Consider the following 22,790-nt stretch of genomic DNA (forward strand, 5'->3'; position numbering starts at 1 on the left):
GTGTGCTGTTCACAACGTGCAAGTGTGCTGTGGACAACATGGTTTATTCCTTAGAACAGAGGATTTTTCTGGTGTTGGAATTCCACCGCCTAGAACACAGTGTTGTTGCAACAAGACGAAGTTTTCAACAGAGGTTTAATGTAACCAAAGGACCGAAAAGCGATACAATAAAGGATCTGTTTGAAAAATTTCAACGGACTGGGAACGTGACGGATGAACGTGCTGGAAAGGTAGGGCGACCGCGTACGGCAACCACAGAGGGCAACGCGCAGCTAGTGCAGCAGGTGATTCAATAGCGGCCTCGGGTTTCCGTTCGCCGTGTTGCAGCTGCGGTCCAAATGACGCCAACGTCCACGTATCGTCTCATGCGCCAGAGTTTACACCTCTATCCACACAAAATTCAAACGCGGCAACCCCTCAGCGCCGCTACCATTGCTGCACGAGAGACATTCGCTAACGATATAGTGCACAGGATTGATGACGGCGATATGCATGTAGGCAGCATTTGGTTTACTGACGAAGCTTATTTTTACCTGGACGGCTTCGTCAATAAACAGAACTGGCGCATATGGGGAACCGAAAAGCCCCATGTTGCAGTCCCATCGTCCCTGCATCCTCAAAAAGTACTGGTCTGGGCCGCCATTTCTTCCAAAGGAATCATTGGCCCATTTTTCAGATCCGAAACGATTACTGCATCACGCTATCTGGACATTCTTCGTGAATTTGTGGCGGTACAAACTGCCTTAGACGACACTGCGAACACCTCGTGGTTTATGCAAGATGGTGCCCGGCCACATCGCACGGCCGACGTCTTTAATTTCCTGAATGAATATTTCGATGATCGTGTGATTGCTTTGGGCTATCCGAAACATACAGGAGGCGGCGTGGATTGGCCTCCCTATTCGCCAGACATGAACCCCTGTGACTTCTTTCTGTGGGGACACTTGAAAGACCAGGTGTACCGCCAGAATCCAGAAACAATTGAACAGCTGAAGCAGTACATCTCATCTGCATGTGAAGCCATTCCGCCAGACACGTTGTCAAAGGTTTCGGGTAATTTCATTCATAGACTACGCCATATTATTGCTACGCATGGTGGATATGTGGAAAATATCGTACTATAGAGTTTCCCAGACCGCAGCGCCATCTGTTGTTGACAATTGTAACTACTGTAATTTCGAAAGTTTGTCTGCCTGAAAATGTACTGTTGTCCCAAGCATATTGCAACAAACGGTGTATTTCTATCGCTGCTCGTTTAGTTTGTACTGCCGTTTCAAATATACCGGTCATTTTTGAAACACCCTGTAGATGGTGGTGGTATCACGTACACAGGGTATAAAAGGGATGTGCATTGGCAGAGATGTCATTTATACTCAAGTGCTTCTTATGAAAAGGTTTCCAACATGATTATGGCCGCACGACGGGAATTAACAGACTTTGAACGTGGAATGATAGTTGGAAATAGATGGCTGGGACATTCGATTTCGGAAATCGTTAGGGAATTCAATATTCTGAGATCCACAGTGTCAAGAGTGTGCAGAGAATACCAATTTTCAGGCATTATCTCTCACCACTGTTAACACACCAGAGCAGCAGCGTTTGTGTAGTGTTGTCAGTGCTAACAGACAATGAACACTGCGTGAAATAACCGCAGGCCGACGCGAGTGCCGTTGCTAACAGCACATCGCCTGCAGCACCTCTCCTGGGCTCGTGACCTTAGACGATTGGAAAACAGTGGCGTGATCAGGTGAGCCCCGATTTCAGTTGATAAGAGCTGCTGGTAAGGTTCGAGTGTGGCGCAGACCCCACGAATCCATGGACCCAAGTTGTCAGCAAGGCACTGTGTAAGCTGATGCTGGCTCCATAATTGTGTAGGCTGTGTCTACATGGAATGGGCTGGGTCCTCTGGTTCAGCTGTACCGTTCATTGATTAGAAATAAGTATGTTCGGCTACTTGTAGACCATTTGCAGCCATTCGTGGACTTCATGTCCCCAAACAACGATGTCATGTCACTGGAGACAATTTTTCGCGATTGGTTTGAAAATTCGACTGAATGATTTGCCACCCAGCTCGCCCGGCATGAATCTCGTCGAAGATTTATGGGATATAATCGAGAGGGCAATTCGTGTACAAAATGCTGAATCAGCAACACTTTCACAATTATGGACGGATACTGGGGCAGCATGGCTTGTATTTCTGCATGGTATTTCCAACGTCTTGTTAAATCCACGCCACGTCGAGTTGTTGAACTACGCCAGCCAAAAGACGTCCGAGACGATACTGGGAAGTATCCCATGACTTATGTCAGTTCAGTGTACTTTAGATCGCAGTCACCTGAGAAATCCTTTATTCCATTATAAACTGTGCATGACTTCTCTAATAATCTTTCTTCATAAGGGATGTTGGTTAATGTCGGCATTACATGAACAGCAGACAAAATCGGTTGCGTTACTGTTTAGGTCGGTGGAAGTTTAACTTTGATTTTTTCTGCTGTTGCGTGAATAGTACTTGCCGAAGGGTGACGCAGGAGAATGACATCCGTCACTCGTTCGCTCACCCAGAATCCCGGGCATGTTTTCGTACGTACACTGCTCACTGCGAAGGCCAAATGCGACCACAACTTGGCAAGCGTCGTTTATAAACAGCTGTGTCGCCTTGGTGGCTGACACGCACCGGCTGACTGCACGGTCGGCAACAGCTGGTGCTGTCCAGTTCAGTGCCGCGTAAGTCGGATTAAAATGGACTACATATAATGTGGCAGCTTGTTGTGTGGCTGTAGGTCGGAGCGACAGAAACGGACCATATCCTTGATATCAAGAACAGTGCCAGGTATTGAACCTATTTCCACAAATAATACATGAACGCCTAAAATGTGCCCGTAGACTTACGAGAGAATACTATGAACATTGTAACAAGGAACCACTTGAGTGCGAGGTCACAAGTTCAATCTTTAGTAAGGCTCATTTGAAAGTATTGAGTTAACAGTTATGACAGGAAAAATATCAGCATCTAATGATCCACCATGTGCATGAGGAGGGCGACAGAAGAAGACTGTCCACAAGGTACAGAGGTCAGCCTTATAAGGGATGTATTTCACAAAATGGACATCGTCGACATTCATGACATCTTCAAAACAAACCATTAACCCGCACCATGAACACAGAATGAAAAATCGCACGCGACAGTGATCGTAAACGTTCGCACCATGAAGATAGAAGGTGAGCTCTTGGGAGTTACAAACAGTGCAGGACGGTCAACAAGTTATCAATTCTTAAAGACTGCATACAAAATCATATTAGGGTAACCGGGTGACGAGAACAGATGGAATCTGATGGCATGCAACCGAATGCGAAACTGTCCGTCGTGGAGCTTATCGTGAAACTGACTATTCTTTAAGACGTAGCTGCAAATAGCGCCATAATATCTTTTATAGGCACGGAAAAAACAAACATCCAGAGGCTGAATTTGTTCAGTGGTTCCAGGTAGTTTTAATTGCAATGCCACAAACTTTTCAGGATGGGTAATTTGCTCTAAAGGAATATGATTTTTTTACGGAGATCAGGAATCAAGCGAAAGCAAGTTATTTTCACCAGCTGTTGGCCAAAAGCAGCGCTCATACCATAGTTGTAGTTCTCTTACGCTCATTTTCCAACTCCTGCTTGCTGTGACGTAAATATTCCCTACTGCCCTTGTAAGATCACGTATACGAGAAATAATCGTAGGGGGAAGAGTACCTCCACCTTCTCACAGCACAATAAATAACTTTCCAGCCAATTTACGATCCATATGAACAAAAAATGGCTCTACGCACTATGGGACTTAACATCTGAGGTCACCAGTCCCTTAGACTTAGAACTACTTCAACCTAACAAACCTAAGGACGTCACACACATCGATGCCCAAGGCAGGATTCGAACCTGCGACCGTAGCAACAGCGCGGTTCCGGACTGAAGCGGCTAGAACCGCTCGGCCACAGCGGCCGGCCCAGATGAACAGTCGGCATAATTGTATACGAGTACATTAGGATTCAAATGGCTCTGAACACTATGGGACTTAACATCTGAGGTCATCAGTCCCCTAGAACTTAGAACTACTTAAACTTAACTAACCTAAGGACATCACACACATCCATGCCCAAGGCAGGATTCGAGCCTGCGACAGTAGCAGCAGCGCGGTTCCGGACTGAAGCGCCTGGAACCGCTAGGCCACCGCAGCCGGCCGAATACGTTAGGGCATTGATGTTAGTTGATCTTGATAAAACTGTCTTGGTACCGCTAATTTCCAGTGTTCATTTTATATGCATTTCCCCTTCAGATTCCAATTGCTCGGAGTTCGAAACAAATTCCTTACGGAACGATGGAACAAGTTTGTTTATCTCATCTAGAAATTTTCGGACCGATTCCGCAGTTTGCTGTGCATCATCAAGCTGACATTTTGTTTTAAATTTCTTTATCTTACGTCTTCCAATTGGTTCAAATGGTTCAAATGGCTCTGAGCACTATGGGACTCAACTGCTGAGGTCATTATTCCCCTAGAACTTAGAACTAGTTAAACCTAACTAACCTAAGGACATCACACACATCCATGCCCGAAGCAGGATTCGAACCTGCGACCGTAGCGGTCTCGCGGTTCCAGACTGCAGCGCCAGAACCGCGCGGCCACTTCGGCCGGCTCGTCTTCCAATTCTGTAGCATTATTTCAGGTCATGAAACTATCCACTGTTTCCTTGAAATCACTGTAATGTATGCCACGCGTAATAGTAGACCACTTACCATGCACATCCTGTAAGTTGTATCGATCATCCTTGAAACGCGCAAACACCAGTTTTTGTAACAAGTGCGCCTTGTCCTCCCTTGAATATCCGTAGTTTTTCAAATGCCTTACAAGGTCATATTGCCGCTGACTTATTCGAAATCGATTCATAATTGTTTTTTTACTATACTGTGGATGTTCTTCCATGTATGTAATTATGTTTAGTTTCCGCTCCTTGGACAACGATTGTCCTTTACTACGTTTTACTGGAGACGGGATATGTGGTTCCATGTCTGACAAAGATGATTTACATGGCGCGACACATGTTTCAATATCACTTTCACTTGTTAAGCATCTTTCATCATCACTCCTGATGTTCATTGTCCGCACAGTCGAGCGTGTACGGAACCACACATTCCACTGACTCATCTTGCAGAACCGCTAATATTTCATCTGCCACTTTCTCTCTCTCTCTCTCTCTCTCTCTCTCTCTCTGCGAAATTCCTTAGGTTCCTTTCTGACGAAATGTCAACTTCGACAATAGTTGTTGTAGATATAATGCAATGCAGTGTTTGCTTTGTTTATAGTTGCCATTGGTCTGCTTTGTATCAACACTAGCACCATTGTGAGTTACTCGTTGATTGAGCAGTTCAACGACGCTCCGTAGCCTCAAGCTGTGCTCATCATTGGATGCCTCCAGGCACGCCCCCATGGTACACAATATGTAGGGCGTCGAATGGCGTAAACATAATTGGCTTTTTGCGACCTATCACTCAATGGGACTGCTTGTGAGTAAGTTACACGCACTACTTGGGCACACCGTTATGGACACTCTGCAGTGTGGAAACGGACAAATATTATAACGTAACATGTGGCGCAGACATTCCCATTCGGGACCCGCTACATCAAATCCCTATCAACCAATACAGATTTAGTTTTTCTGTGCCTTCTCCTCATCTCATAAGGTGAATGTCGGGTTGTTTCCTTTGAAGAGGTCTCGCGTTTTCAATACCTGTACTTGCCCAAACCGAGTTTGCATTTCCTCTCTAATTTCCTCATCGTTGATGGGACGTGGAATCCTAATATGAGGTTTATAAAAGCAGAAGAGATGTATTGTCCCATTCTGTGCTTATAGAATGAAAAATCCACGGAAAGATGGCAAATATTGGAAAAGACGCTACTAAGCCACAAGGCATTGTTTCATTTAGACGCAACAACGACAGATGGTTGCCTTTGCAGGGGGCGGCAAGTAAACTGTCACAACTGACAACGCTATCTGTTTGTAGCATATAGCGGGTCGAGTTTGTTGTTGTAACAATTCTTAAATCAGTTTTATGACACATGAACTTCTCAATTTTTCGGTCAAATACTTTTCAAATGCTATATTTCTTAGAACTGCAATTTGGTGGTAGCTGGTGGTGGCGGTGGTGGTAAGTTCCTATGGGAACAAACTGCTAATGTCATCGGTCCCTGGGCTTACACACTGCTTAATCTAACTTAAACTAACCTACGCTAAGGACAACAGACGGACCCATGCCCGAGGGAGGACTCGAACCTCCGACTGAGGGAGCCGCGCGAACCGTGGGAAGGCGCCCTACAGCGCGCGGCTACCCCGCGCGGCCTTGGTGGTATCTATGCTAAAGCGTATTTGTCTGGAGTGTAGCGTTGTACGGAAATCAAACGTGGACGAGAAACAGTTCAGGCAAGAAGAGAAGAGAAGCTTTTGAAATGTGGTCCTACGGAAGAATGATAAAGATTAGATGGACAGATCAAGTAAGTAATGAGGAGTTACTGAATCTGATTGGGAGAAAAAGCAATGTATGGTACAACTTCACTAACAGAAAAAATCGTTTGATAGGAGACATTTTGATCCACCAAGAAATTGTCAATTTTGGTATTGGAGGAAACAGTGGGAGAGGGAGGGGGGGGGGGGGGGGAATTGCGCTCAAGAATGGACAAGGTAAGCATATTCAAATGGATGTAGGTTACAGCAGTTATTAGGACATGAGGTTTGCACAGGATAAAGTTGCCTAGTGCTGCATCAAACAACTCTTCAGACTGAAGAACACATCACGCTAAAGCGATATGCCGACCACTGATGTAGACAAATTAGGGTTGGGGCATAAGTTCGTAGCGTCTTCTCGTAAGTTTAATGAACACAACACATACGCATAACAGAGATTTTAAGCATTAGTAATATATTCTGCTTCGCTGTTTACAACAGTCTGCCAACGCTGAGGTAACTTTTTGATTCCGCGATTGTAGAAATCACGCAGTTTTGAGGCGAAGAACTCGTCGAACCATGTTCGGAGCGCATTGTCATCCGGAAAGGAAATTCCTTGAAGGTTGTTCTATCGACAGCAGAAAAGATGAAAATCTGAGGGCGCAAAATCAGGTGAATAAGATGGCTGCGGAATGACTTCCCAACTCAACTCCTGTTTAATGTTTTTCCTCAGTCTAGTAAAATGCGGGCGGGCGTTATCGTGGAGTAACATCACTTCACGCAGTCTTTCTGGTCGTTGTCTTGGACTGCGTCTGCAAGACATCTCAATTGTTGACAGCAGATATCAGCAGTGATGGTTACACCTTGTGGGCTAGGACATAGTTGTTGTTCCACCAGATGCGTAACATTGGAAATGGAAATTTGTGGTAAGGTGTTGTGGGACTAAACTGTTGAGGTCATCAGTCCATAGGCTGCACACTACTTAATCTAACTTATACTAACTTACGCTAAGGGCAACACACACACCCGTGCCCGAGGGAGAACTCGAACCTCCGACTGGGGGAGCCGCGCGAACCGTGGTAAGGCGCCTTAAACCGCGCGGCTGCAAAACATATTTTGTGGATGCGCGCAGGCCTTTGTACGAGGAGTTGCTCTTTTGTTTGGGCTTTTCCTTATGTTAGCATAACGATGTCATTTCTCCTCACCAGTAATGATACAGGATAGGAATGGGCGGTGTTGTTCACGAGCCAATTGATAACGAGCAAGCAGAGCTGCACATATGGCCACACGCTGATTTTTGTGAGTTTGACTTAACGCATGCGACACCCATATTCCCGATTTTGTAATCTTCCCCGTTGCACGATGGTGAAATGATCGCAGTTCATCACATTTATCAATTATCGAGTAGACATGTTATGAATCATTGTGGATTGTTCCGTTTAAACGATCTTCATCAAACCCCGAAGGTCTTCCTGAACCTGGAGAGCCAATAATATCAAAACGATCCTCTTTAAAACGAGAAAACTATTATCTTGCCATGCTGTCACCCTTCTATTGAACTCAAACAGAGGAATAGGTCGGAAACGTTCGATTTCTCCAGTGCCGTTCCATTTCATAACGTCCACAGGTCCATTGACCATCTCCAGTTGACAATATGTAAACTCAAATAGCAACAGCGAACTGCAAATAAAAAATAACAATCGATAAATAGCAACCAAAATACTAATATACAAAACAAATGCGCTACGAACTTACGCACCAACCGGCTATTATTTTAAAACGTTTTTTATACCTTGTCATTACTATTATTAAAATCTAAGGCGTTTATAGCACATTAAGAGTTGTGGTTACGACAAGTTATATTTGGGAGAGAGGGGCGCGGGGAAACTGTGTCCCGCCACAACCGAACTGTAGGCCGAGCCGGTACCGTTGTATCATGACATATATACGAGGGTGAGTCAAATGAAAACCTTAAATTTGTAATAACAAATCGAAATTTCGCGCCATTATCCTGTAAGTTGGTAAGCGTGCTACAAACAGCGTGCGGAATGGCCTGCAGGTGGCAGCATAGTGTAGATGCACACATACCGTCGCAGTATCAGTATAAAGATGGCCGCCCCACTTGCAACTTGCACCAGGGAAGAACAGCGTTCTGTTACTCGATTTTTGCATAGTGAAGGTGTGAAACCTATTGAAATTCATCGACGAATGAAGATTCAGTACGGTGATGCATGTTTGTCGCAGTAGAAAGTCTACGAATGGAGTAGGGGAAGAGCCTCCTCGTCCAGGTCAGGCACAACGAGTTGTGACTCTACAGAACATTGCAGCAGTTGAAGCCATAGTGAAGGAAAACCGCCGAGTGACACTGAATGACATTGCAGCACGTTTACAGGTTAGTCATGGGTCACCACACCACATTGAGCATGATGTGCTCCAGTTTCACAAAGTGTCTGCAAGATGGGTGCCACGGCAGCTGACTCCTGAAATGAGAGAACGACGTGTTGATGCTTGTAAAGAACTTCTTCGGTGCTTTGAACGAGAAGGTGATGGCTACCTTGCAAGAATCGTTACTGGGGACGAAACCTGGGTTCACTTCCACCAACCGGAAACAAAGAGAGCGAGCAAGGAATGGCGCCATTCCTCATCACCAAGTGATTTCCATATATTTGGACCACACAAAGACGTAATGGGAGGAAAGAAGTTCCGTTCTGATGAAGAGGTACGCCACGCGGTGCATGAGTGGTTGCACGGACTACGAAAAGAATTTTTTTCTAAAGGACTTTACGCATATTGTAAGCGCTGGGGGACTTGCATTGAGCGTGGGGGAGATTATATTGAAAAGTCATATAGCTTTGTACCACTTCGGCATAACAAATAATATTTAAAAAAATATTTAAGATTTTCATTTGACTCACCCATGTACTATCCCCCATGATATACCTCCTTTCAGGAAAACGCCTGCTCGATGACGCGATGTGTGCACTTCTTTAATGGTTCTACACTATTTAAGATTCCTCGTCAAATCTGAAGCCGACATGAAAGCCAGCTACATCAGTATTATTGCTTATCACTGCACGGTAGATCTCCTTTACACTAGGTGTTACGCTTTCCACCACGGCAGTTTTTTCACATCACAATGCAAGAATCGTGGTTGAAGAGCATCACACAGAATATTTGTCGGTGATAATCTGATTGCAGGTGTATCGATAGCAATTTTGTTAAACACTTCTACCAGCCATCGACTCTTCATGTAATCTCGTAGTGTGGTACCACATATTTGGGACGATACAAAAACTTGTTGAATTATGCCACGATGATTTGCGACTGCATTACGTGCCAAATGTTCACCGATGTTTATGAAGTGGTTGATCACAATGTTCAAAGCGATCCGTGTCTACAAGGTAAACATAGGTATCAGTTACGTAATAGTTTGAAGAAAACGAAGATGGATGAAAACCTTTTGTAAATCTTGACTCAGAAGCATCGCCTGGGTGTGCGTGTGTGTGTGTGTGTGTGTGTGTGTGTGAGAGAGAGAGAGAGAGAGAGAGAGAGAGACGAAAAGATGAATAGAGTAATTCGCGGATTCCGAGACTGTTTCATTAGTAATGAGAGCCACAAGAGACTGTGATGACCGGAACATAACTGCTACTGCTTATTAAGAAGCGACCCCAACAACCGTTTCCAACAGACACTGCTTATTACAGGCAACATTAGGATCAATATTCAACTGCCCGAAAGTAGCACATGCTCGCCCACTAATATAGTGTTATCAGTTAAATACCCTGAATTCCGCATTAACTGAAAACCTGTTTGTGTAATAATCACTAGTTCATAGGAGGCGTGTTTTTTAAGTAAGTACCGTTTTGAAATTAAAAAAAGACGTGCTAAGATATCTCAATAATTTTATTTTTACATGAAAGCCTGTATCTTAATCTACCCTCTGACGTCATTACAGTCTGATTCTTCCTTGTTTACGTTGTGTACTGATTGCTTAAGATGCCTCAATCGTGAGTCCCGCCGACTATGAAGTACGGGCTGTTATAAGATTTGTTAGTGCTAAAGGCCTAAAAGCGATCGATATTCATCGTGAGATCTGTGCAGTTTACGGAGAAAACATTATGAGTGATGGAATGGTAAGAAAGTGGGTGAGAGCATTTAAAGATGGCCGCACAAATGTGCATGATGAACAACGTAGTGGGCGTCCTTCGGTCGTTAATGAAAGTTTGGTGCAGGAGGTGGACAATAAGATGAGAGAAAACAGACGCTTTACGATTTCCTCCTTGCGGGATGACTTTCCTAATGTTTCTCGTAGTGTTTTGTATGACATTGTGACCGAGCACTTGAATTACCGAAAATTGTGCGCACGTTGGGTACCGAAAATGTTGACGGATGTGCACAAAAATGGCTCTGAGCACTATGGGACTCAACTGCTGAGGTCATTAGTCCCCTAGAACTTAGAACTACTTAAACCTAACTAACCTAAGGACAGCACAAACATCCATGCCCGAGGCAGGATTCGAACCTGCGACCGTAGCGGTCTTGCGGTTCCAGACTGCAGCGCCTTTAACCGCACGGCCACTTCGGCCGGCGATGTGCACAAAACCAAACGTTTAGACATTGCATTGACTTTCCTTGAGCGGTTCCACAAAGACGGTGATGATTTCTTATGCCAAATTGTTACGGGCGATGAAACATGGGTGGCCTACGTCACACCAGAATCAAAGCAACAGTCCATGGAAGGTGAGCAAGGGCATCGTTATGCTGCAAGACAATGCCCGTCCGCATGTGGCGAATCAGAACAAAGATCTCATCACATCTTTTCGATGGGAAACTCTAGATCATCCTCCGTACAGCCCCGATCTTGCGCCCAGTGACTACCATCTGTTCCTGCACTTGAAGAAACACCTGGGCGGTCAGCGTCTTCAAGACGATGACGAAGTCAAAACAGTGGTGATGCAGTGGCTAACAAGTCAGGCGGAAGACTTCTATGAGGAGGCTATTCAAAAACTGGCACAACGTTATGACAAGTACCTCAATATTGACGGAAATTATGTAGAAAAGTAGATTAAGGTACAGGCTTTCATGTAAAAATAAAATTATTGAGATATCTTAGTACGTCCTTTTTAATTTCAAAACGGTACTTACTTAAAAAAACACGCCTCTTATTAAGTAGCATCACGATGTGGCGTCACGGGTGTACATACTGCCCGCGATAGAGACGGATATACTTCTGTTTCGTTCAAAATAATTGTCATGTGTCGATTGCCAGCGACAACGACTGCATTCGTTTAGGGATACCCTAATTCGTTGGTATAACCGTTGACAGTGTTCACATTCAGAGATCGTGAAGCACCAGACATTTTCTGTGGGGCTAAGATTGGGCCGGTTGAGGTGCGATATGTTGCTTTGGTGTTGGTTAAGCCAGAACGTACGCGTGCATCCCTGTCAACACGGCTGCTGCCACCTCGGAAGAGGGGAGTATCTACATTATCTTAATCATGAAGATGCAGAAAAAACGGTACCACTTGGTCACCGAGAATGCTAAAATAAACCATCTTAGAACGTGTTGACGGTAACTAAACTGAGCTGACAAAATTCAAGGAATCCTTCCCAATATTGTGTCGAACCTCTTTCTGCCCGGCGTAGTGCAGCAACTCGTCGTTGCATGGACTCTACAAGTCGCTGGAAGTCCGGTGGAGAAATATTGAGCCATGTTGCCTCTAAAGCCGTCCATGATTGCGAATGTGTTACCAGTGCAGATATTGTACACAAATTGCCCTCTCGATTATGTCCCATAAATGTTCCTTGAAAGTCATGCCGGGTGATCCGGGTGGGCAGATCATTCGCTTGAATTGTCCAGAACGTTCTTCAAACCAATCGCTAACAAGTGTGACCCAGTGGCAAGGCTCATTATCATCCACAAAAATTCCATAGTTGTTTGGGAACATGAAGTCCATGAATGGCTACAAATGGTCTCCAGGTATCCGAACATAATCATTTCCAGTCAATGATCGGTTCAGTTGCACCAGAGGATTCACTCCATTCCATGTAAACACAGACCATAACACTATGGAGCCACCACCAGGTTGTACAGCGCCTTGCCGACAATGTGGGTCCTTGGTTTCGTGCGACCTGCACTACACTTAAACTCTATCATCAGTTCCTACCAGCTGAAATCGGGACATATCCGATCCGGCCACCGTTATCCAGTCATCTAGCAAAAGCACTCCGTCTTCAGGCCACGAGTGGCCTACCGGGACCATCCGACCGCCATGTCATCATCAGTGGGGGATGTGGATAGGAGGGGCGTGGGGTCAGCACACTGCTCTCCCGGTCGTTACGATGATATTCTTGACCGAAGCCGTTACTATTTGTCGAGTAGCTCCTCAATTGGCATCACGAGGCTGAGTGCACCCTGAAAAGTGCCAACAGCGCATGGCGGCCTGGATGGTCACCCATCCAGGTGCCGCCCACGCCCGACAGCGCTTAACTGCGGTGATCTCACGGGAACCGGTGTATCCACTGCGGCAAGGCCGTTGCCTATCCAGTCATCTAGGGTCCGACCGATATGGTCAAGAACCCAGGAGAGGCGCTGCAGTCGGTGTGGTGCTGACAAAGGCACTCGCGGCGGTCATCTGCTGCCGTAGCCCATTATCGCCATATTTGGTCCCATTGTCCTAACAGGTACGTTCGTCTTACGTTCCTTATTGATTTCTGTAGTTATTTCAAGCAGTGCTTCTTGCCTGTTAGCACAGACAACTCCACGCAAACGCTGCTGCTCTCGGTCTTCAAGTAAAAGCAGGTGGTGAAAGGTAATACCTGAATTTGTTCCTTCTCGGTACACTCGGTGGATGTCTGAATACTGAATTCCCTAAGGAATCCCGAAATTTAATGTCCCATGCATCTAGCTCCAACTACTATTCCGCGTTCCAAGACTGTTAATTCCCGTCGTGCGGCCATAATCACGTCGGAAACCTTTTCACATGACTCAGCTGAATACTAATGACAGGTCTGCCAGTACACTTCCCTTTTATAGCTTGTGTACGCGATACTGCTGCCATCTGTATATGTCGGTCTCGGTATCCGATGACTTTCGTCACCTGAGTGTAGAATGAGTGGGCCCAAGAATAATACATCCGGAAAATCACAGAATCGCCTCCAGCCTGAACTATACTCACCATAAATTGCGGGTTGAAAGTCTCGTTAGGCCATCAGTAATAATTTGAAAAGTGGCAATTCATTGACTCGTCGCCTCATACTTCACGCATCCAGCTAGCTGTGTTGTCTGATCTAATGAAGGGTTGCAGTTTTACGTGATGCTGTAATCAATGGCCTTTTCCCGAGGTACCGGAAAATGAAAATCTATCTGTTTGCACAGAAACTATTCTAGTTCCGGTGGAACTGACAGCAATAGTTCCATTCGGACAATCTGTAGTACGATATTGGCAAAAACGAAGCTGTGAGGGTGTGTCGTGTGCGTACGGATAGCTCAGTAGATGGGGAAATTTGCCCGTGAAAGGTAAGACTATGGATTTGCGTTCCCCTCGGGAACATTTTTGATGTTCCAGGAAGTATTAAAACAGAGGACACTCCTCTGCAGGCTGAAATTCAATGCGCCTTATACTCGAAACTAATATGTAATGGTCACCGTTTGAGTTAAATTTCCGCCATTTTTAAAAATGGCAATATATTCGATGCCGCAGGAAACGTATCTCTACATGGCAATATTTGATTGAACTGGCAGCAGCAGTGCACCGATGCGACCGGAATACCTCAATGACAAAGCATGACACTCGCCTACAGTCCTAGTCAACTAGGATCTTACTAGGAACACTGTTCTTACTCCGTGTTACCTGGTGGCGAATGATACATCATTGTTTGTAGACATGTTGGTGAGCATGCGTAGATACACCAACAAATCGGACAGCTTCATTCACGGTATGGTCATGGGCGCTTCTAAACACGTTAGCTCCGTTGTGTCATTCTGTTACGACTCCATTTCGATCCATATTACCTCGTTAATTCCTAATTCCATAGAATGGACTCCTACATACACACCTTAACTCTGCCATGAGTTACGTCAGCAGTGGAGTGTCGTAAGAGCACCTTGTACCAGTTCTACACCGTCTAGACAGTTTCAAAGTGAACAGTGACTAAAATTTGGAAGGTGAACTTACATGGTAAAAAACTGTCATCCCAATATAACTGGTGAGAGTTTTAAATCAGCGTTATATCCATTATTTAACACCACCTTCACTAGAAAACTGCTGCTGTTGTTTGGTATGAACGATAGAATTTAGGTGTATCAAGTTTCTTTTATGACTAGAGGTGGAGGGAGGACTCTGAATACATGGAGCCAGCAGAAATACATTGTCAGAACAAAAACTTAGTACACCTTGAGACGTCATCGATTTTGATTCGATGACGGCAAATGCCACTTGGAGATGTACTCTAAATGGTTTCAACTGGGTCCGCCAGTAGCGTAGTGGCGTAGGTACCAGAGTGCCATCTGTGTCTACCTTTTAATAGGGAATGCTCGTAGCTAGAAGGCTCAGTGTGGCGCAGACGTGTGAGGCAAGCAGGCAACCATGCTACGGAGACGCATTCGGGTTTCCTACAGCAACTGAACGAGTTTGAAAGGGGTCAGACTATGGCTTCCGAGTGACGAAACGGTCCTTTTGGAGAATTGCCACACAAGTTGGATGTGCTGCGTTAGGTGTGCAACGATGCTGGTATCAGTGGTCACGTGAATATTCCGACACCCATAGACAAGGTTCTGGATGTCCACACAGCACAGCTATAACTCTCGTTCACCTTTGGTATTTCTCGAGGGGACGCTAACCAGCGCTCGGTACTTGCAGAATGTTGCTAGACCCGTTGCTTTGCCGTCTTTGAAGCAGGGTGGTGATGTTTAGTTCCAACAGGATAAAGCTCGCCCACACATTGCATTGGAACCCAAAGTGCCCTGCAAGACGTACAGAAAATTCCCTGGCTAGTACGATCTCCAGACTTGTCTCCAATCAAGCACGCGTAGGATACGATGGGACAAGTAGTGACTCGTCAACCAGCAACTCTTACAGAACAGGTCGAACAGGCGTGGCGTGACGTATCCCATGACAGTATACGTCATTCTGTACTATCGACTGGTCGCGAGAGTCAGCGCCTGCACTACCACCCGTGGAGGTAGCACCACATGCTAATATAGGTGTTTCAGCACGGATCGATACATGGCACCTCAAAACACCTTGTGCTAGTGTGCCACATTTGCACTATTGCAACAATAAATTTTGAATAAATGGAAACCTCTAAAAGGATGTACTATTTTACCATTTTTTCCGGCAGTGTATCATAGTATGCGCATGTGGGTCTCTCTCTCTCTCTCTGTCTCCTTTTGTTTTGTGTGTGTGTGTGTGTGTGTGTGTGTGCGTGTGTGTGTGTGTGTGTGTGTGTGTGTGTGTGTGTGTAAGAGAGGGCGGGTGAGAGAGGGGAAAAACGGGTGTATAGTTCAAGTTGATGACTTGAATAACTTAAGGCTATTTTCGGTAAGCTGAAATATTTGTTTTAAAACAAGTCCTACTGGAATGAAGTCTTAGTGCATGAAAGGGTAATTTTGGTAGACTTACCTTCGCTGCTGCAGTTGATTAAACGAAGAAATTGCTGAAACGAGCCGGCCGGAGTGGCCGTGTGGTTCTGGGCGCTGCAGTCTGGAGCCGAGCGACCGCTACGGTCGCAGGTTCGAATCCTGCCTCGGGCATGGATGTGTGTGATGTCCTTAGGTTAGTTAGGTTTAATTATTTCTAAGTTCTAGGCGACTGATGACCTCAGAAGTTAAGTCGCATAGTGCTCAGAACATTTGAACCAATTTTTCTTTTCTGAAACGACGTAATAATATTATGAAATGTTTATTGTTCCGTCATTACCAGTTTCCAAATAATAATGGACTTTGGAATCAAACTTAAATTATAGAAATTTAATTGAGTAACTTGGAAACATGTCCGCACGGTCCCGGGCACGAATCCGCTCGGCGGACTTGGGTCGAGGTCCGGGAGCCGGCCAGTCTGTGGATGGTTTTTAGGCGGTTTTCCATCTGCCACGGCGAATGCGGACTGGTTCCCTTTATTCCGCCTCAGCTAAATCATGTCGGCGATTGCTGCGCAAACCGCGCGGGATTAGCCGAGCGGTCTGGGGCGCTGCAGTCATGGACTGTGCGGCTGGTTCCGGCGGAGGTTCGGGCCCTCCCTCTGGCATGGTTGTGTGCGTTTGTCCTCAGGATAATTTAGGTTAAGTAGTGTGTAAGCTTAGGGACTGATAACCTTAGCAGTAAAGTCCCATATTTGAAATTTTTTAAATTAATTAATTAATTAATTAATTAATTTTTTTTGCTGCGCAAACCAGTTCTCCACGTACGCGTACACCATCACTACTCTACCACGCAAACATAGGGGGTACACTCGTCTGGTGTGAGACGTTCCCTGGGGTGGGGGGGTTCACCGGGGGCCGATCCGCACAATAACCCTGTGTTCGGTGTGGGGCGACGGAGGGGTGAAGTGGACTGCGGTGGCCGTCGTGGGGTTGTGGACCACTGCGACTGCGGCGAGAACGGAGCCTCTCCGTCGTTTCTAGGCCTCCGGTTAACATACAATACAATACAACTTGGAAACATAATCATAATTACTAATTTTTTCACGCTTGTTTGGAAGAACTGTAGTCAACCAGTTAGTGCAAAATTATCAGAATTTTATTGGATTTGTGTGTCGTTTAGACGTTACAGTATACCATAGTGATGTACTTAGTCTTATCACAAAATACACAGTGTTGTTACTTTTGCGATGATTAAGAATTAGAATTCATGAGATTCACGAAACCTTTTTTGCCACCTTTTTGGGTTTTCAAGTGTCTCGTCTGTTAAAGGAGGCACTTGTCCCTCTGTCGCGACTAAATTTGGTCCAGATCAACTACTTCCACAGTCGACGGAATCCGATAAGGGGAGCCCCGTTCTCCTAGTTGCCGCCCCGCGGTAGCACCTTCGCGGACGCAGGAAGAACAGGCCTTCCAGATTTCAGTGCGTTGCTGTCGGGCGTCTGCATTCCATATTTCGACCTCATCGCTAGAACAGCTGTGTGTCTGAGTCAACATCTGACTTTCGTTCCCAGGGACGCCGCAACAGAGCAGCCGACCACAAAAGAAAGTAACGAAACGCGTACACATGCTGAGGCCCTCTGTTAACAGACCTAGTGGAGCGATGTGTGACTCTCGCACGTTCCCGTTCGCTTGCTCCGGTCCTCGTCGTCCGGCTGCGTCCTGTTGACCTGTAAACAATAAAAGGCTTTCTGTAGTGTTTGTACACAGCAGAAACAAAGGCGGTAGCAGCCACACCGTATCGTCCACTGTCAGTATTAGTATCTTATCTGAGTCGTGTCAACACTTGTTTGCAGGGAGGGAACCGTGTTGGTTCTTCTTCCTTTGTTGGTGTTGTAGGTGTAAGCAGAACAATGACATCTTGCAAAGTGGACAGTGGACAGACGAGGCAATGAGAATACCGGAACTAGTTATAGAAAGAGACAAGGAAGATCTGAGCCTTTCAGCTTAATCGATTATGGGATGCCGAAGAAAACAAATCTGGATGGCTAGTCAGGCGTTTCGATCTTGTTCCTTCCACATGTATGTTCAATGTTCCGACAACCATACCACCTCGCTTAGTCCAAATTCGGAAGCAATATCCTTCATGACATTAGAATACTTTTCATTAAGCAAGATAGCATGCTAACAAGCATTTAAAATAAATGACAGAGAAAATAGTGTTGACAATAATCTCGAGTATTCTGCCAGTTAACAGTTGGCTGTACTTTACATAGAGGTGACAAAAGTCATGGGATATCTCCTAATATCGTGTCGGACATCTTTTACCCGGCGCAGTGCAGCAACTCGACGTGGCATTCCACATGTATGTTCAATGTTCCGACAACCATACCACCTCGCTTAGTCCAAATTCGGAAGCAATATCCTTCATGACATTAGAATACTTTTCATTAAGCAAGATAGCATGCTAACAAGCATTTAAAATAAATGACAGAGAAAATAGTGTTGACAATAATCTAGAGTATTCTGCCAGTTAACAGTTGGCTGTACTTTACATAGAGGTGACAAAAGTCATGGGATATCTCCTAATATCGTGTCGGACATCTTTTACCCGGCGCAGTGCAGCAACTCGACGTGGCATTGACTCAAGAAGTCGTTGGGAGTCCCCTGCAAAAATACTGAGCCACGCTGCCTCTGCAGCCGTCCGTAATTGCGAAAGTGTTGTCGGTGCAGGATTTTGTGCACCAACTGAGCTCTCGATTATGTCCCACAAACATTCGATGGGGTTCACGTCAGGTGATATGGGCAGCCAAATCATTCTATCGATATGTCCAGATGTTCTTTAAATAAACTGCGAACAACTGAGGCCCGGTGACATGGCTCATTATCATCCAAAAAAGTTCCATCGTTGTTAGGGAACGTGATGTCTATGAATGGCTGCAAATGGTCTCCAAGTAGCCGAACATAACCATTTACAGTCAATAATGGGTTCAGTTGGTCCAAAGGACCCAGTCCATTCCATGTAAACACAGCCCACACACTGCGCCACTTTCCACTTTACGCAAGCGGTCGCCTTACTACACTACTGGTCATTAAAATTGCTACACCAAGAAGAAATACAGATGATAAACGGGTATTCATTGGACAAATATATTGAACTGACATGTGATTACATTTTCACGCAATTTGGGTGCATACATCCTGAGAAATCAGTACCCAGAACAACCACCTCTGGCCGTAATAACGGCCTTAATACGCCTGGGCATTGAGTCAGAGCTTGGATGGAGTGTACAGGTACAGCTGCCCATGCAGCTTCAACACGATACCACAGTTCATCAAGAGTAGTGACTGGCGTATTGTGATGAGCCAGTTGCTCGGCCACCATTGACCAGACGTTTTCAATAGATCTGGAGAGTGTGCTGGCCAGGGCAGCAGTTGAACATTTTCTGTATCCAGAAAGGACCGTACAGGACCTGCAATATGCGGTCGTGCATTATCCTTGCTGAAATGTAGGGTTTCGCAGGGATCGAATGAAGGGTAGAGCCACGGGCCGTAACACATCTGAAATGTAACGTCCACTGGTCAAAGTGCCGTCAATGCGAACAAGAGGTGAGCGAGACGTGTAACCAATGACACCCCATACCATCACGCCGGGTGATACGCCAGTATGGCGATGACGAGTACACGCTTCCAATGTGCGTTCACCGCGATGTCGCCAATCACGGATGCGACCATCATGATGCTGTAAACAGAACCTGGATTCATCCGAAAAAATGACGTTTTGCCATTCGTGCACCCAGGTTCGTAGTTGGGTACACCATCGCAGGCGCTCCTGTCTGTGATGCAGCGTCGAGGGTAACCGCAGCCTGGTCTCCGAGCTGATAGTCCATGCTGCTGCAAACGGCGTCGAACTGTTCGTGCAGATGGCTGTTGTCTTGCAAACGTCCCCATCTGTTGACTCAGGGATCGAGACGTGGCTGCACGATCCGTTACAGCCATGCGGATAAGATGCCTGTTATCTCGACTGCTAGTGATACGAAGCCGTTGGGATCCAGCACGGCATTCCGTATTACACTCCTGAATCCACCGATTCCATATTCTGCTAACAGTCATTGGATCTCGACCAACGCGAGCAGCAATGTCGCAATACGATAAACCGCAATCGCGATAGGCTACAATCCGACCTTTATCAAAGTCGGAAACGTGATGGTACGCATTTCTCCTCCTTACACGAGGCATAACAACAACGTTTCACCAGGTGGTTCAAATGGCTCTGAGCACTATGGGACTCAACTGCTGAGGTTATTAGTCCCCTAGAACTTAGAACTAGTTAAACCTAACTAACCTAAGGACATCACAAACATCCATGCCCGAGGCAGGATTCGAACCTGCGACCGTAGCGGTCTTGCGGTTCCAGACTGCAGCGCCTTTAACCGCACGGCCACTTCGGCCGGCACGTTTCACCAGGCAACGCCGGTCAACTGCTGTTTGTGTATGAGAAATCGGTTGGAAACTTTCCTCATGTCAGCACGTTGTAGGTGTCGCCACCGGCGCTAACCTTGTGTGAATGCTCTGTCAAGCTAATCATTTGCATATCACAGCATCTTCTTCCTGTCGGTTAAATTTCGCGTCTGTAACACGTCATCTTCGTGGTGTAGCAATTTTAGTGGCCAGTAGTGTATTTGGGTACCCGAGCACGACTTTGGGCCAGACTCAAATTTACCTATGTCGTCAGTAATACGTCTACAACCTGTACTCGTACACACATTATGTCATTTCCGTACAGGGGAGGAGATTTTAATTGAAAGTCACTGCCTGGTACTGGCGGATAAATACGATATTGCAGTGCCTGTGATGTTAAGATGAACGATGCAATGTTCCTTCATCTGTGCATACATGCACAGTTGATTATAACGTTTCTTTTCGCAGTGAGTCATAAGCTAGCTTTTATTACTCATTTAGTAATGGGAAGTGGTGAAATTTACTTTGGAATCTTCGTGTGTGAGTAAATGTGTGGCTATGTTGCGCTTCCTAAATCTACTCACTCATTTGCTGACAAAAGATTGGTACGTTGGAATTGCTTCCTTGTGTGGAACTATACAATTAGTATCTTTATGTGTGTTTCACGTAAATGTAAGCTCAGGAGTATGCTGCATTTGTAAAATAAATGTTAATACCGCAGTTATTTAGTTCATAAAACTTCACCCCAAAGTGTGCGCCAACAGGCTTCGCCACGTCCTGTAATCCTTAACATCCTGTAGCCTGTGAGAAAAAGTGACTTAATATGTGTGTGATTCCTGATTAATCGTTCTGGAGTTCACTAATTAAAATTCTGTTGCACAGTTCTCTTTTTAGGATAGTGACTGTGGCTAATAATACATTAAAACTGATAGAACTTCAGAAGGTTTAGCATTCAAAGCCCAATAAATAACCTCAAGCATTGTGTCTGTGCACAGTTGGCGATCAGCTAGCCAAAGTCCACTTTGAACTGTTAACACATGCTAGCCGATAGGCATTCTTATCAGAAGTACCCGTTTCGAATCCTAGTGCTAGAAGAATTTTTCATTGCCATTTTTTGGCCAGCTAATGGAGGATAAGACGTAGCTAGACTTCTCGAAACTCGGAGCAAATTAATGGTGTACTTCCCGAGTGTTCTGTTGAGTTGGTTTCTATAGTATGCACAGTATTTCCACGACCGCCCCGCCCGTCGTTTTTCAGATGCTGCGAGTTTTGCTGTTATGTGATCTTGCTGCCCGGACTCCAACCAGGCTGGTCGTAGAAGCAACTCGACACAATACTCTCAAGTACACCATTAATCAACCGTGTAGAGAATACTTGAGTGCTCACCCTGAGCAAAGGTTCTGATGTAAATCGGGGAACCTCTCCAAAATGTCCCGTGGAATGAGCATGTGACACTGGTGATGAATGATTCTTCCTTCGAGTGTGGGCGTTAAGCTCGACGGCCTCCTTGGTGTTATTCCAGAGTAATCGTCGATATGTCAGCTCATACATGTCATCTATACCTTCTGCGTCAACTGGGAAGGCTATTATTACACCATGAACCACGCGAATAAATAACTAAATCTGTCATGTTGTTTGTGTCAAGCTATTCCATCGTAGTTTTTAACAGTTCTTGATGACAAATGCATTCGTCAGACATACAAGAGATTCTTATGACTGTGCGTGTTTTAATCTGGGTTTTTAAACTACGCCTTCTACAGAACACGGTGTATTTATTTTTTTCTATTTACCCAGGTATGTTTCGACACGTTAAGTGACATCTTCTGTGGCTTTCGTTTATTTCTATAAACATATTATACAAAGTTCATGGTGGTGCATTTTTTGCTTTATTTTGATTGTTCACCTGAGGACTAAATTAATTGTGATAGTTAATGTGTACAGGTCGGCTTGTCTTTAAGCCTCTTTATGGTTCAGTAGTATGTCATCTGCAAAGTAGCTGGAAGAATTTACTCGATGAGAAATACTTGAAATACTCTCTCGAGACTAGTAGTAATGTCTCTTCTATGATTACATTTTGCTCCCTGATGTGCATGTAGTTACACACCCTGTTTTGCATACCTTCGCAAAAAACAGCAAAAACGCGCAGCAAGACAGAAAACATAAGTACAGGACATAAACCACTACTACTATCCAAAAAGTATTCCAGAATTAATAACGTATTAAGCAAATTCTGCCAGATACGTGATGACACACACTCAAACATAAAAAGACCTA

General features: G+C 45.2%; 1 protein-coding gene and 1 pseudogene across 1 annotated transcript in view; one reads left to right on the forward strand and one right to left on the reverse strand.

Moving 5' to 3' along the window:
* The window catches only part of LOC126195345 (ATP-binding cassette sub-family G member 1-like), a 359,577-nt gene that overhangs the window by 67,528 nt on the left and 269,259 nt on the right, over positions 1–22,790 (forward strand). The gene's annotated exons all lie outside the window — the stretch shown is intronic.
* On the reverse strand, positions 12,900–13,017 carry LOC126196016 (5S ribosomal RNA; annotated as a pseudogene).

Source organism: Schistocerca nitens, chromosome 7 (genome assembly GCF_023898315.1).
Source record: "Schistocerca nitens isolate TAMUIC-IGC-003100 chromosome 7, iqSchNite1.1, whole genome shotgun sequence".
Taxonomy (NCBI): Eukaryota; Metazoa; Arthropoda; class Insecta; order Orthoptera; family Acrididae; genus Schistocerca; species Schistocerca nitens.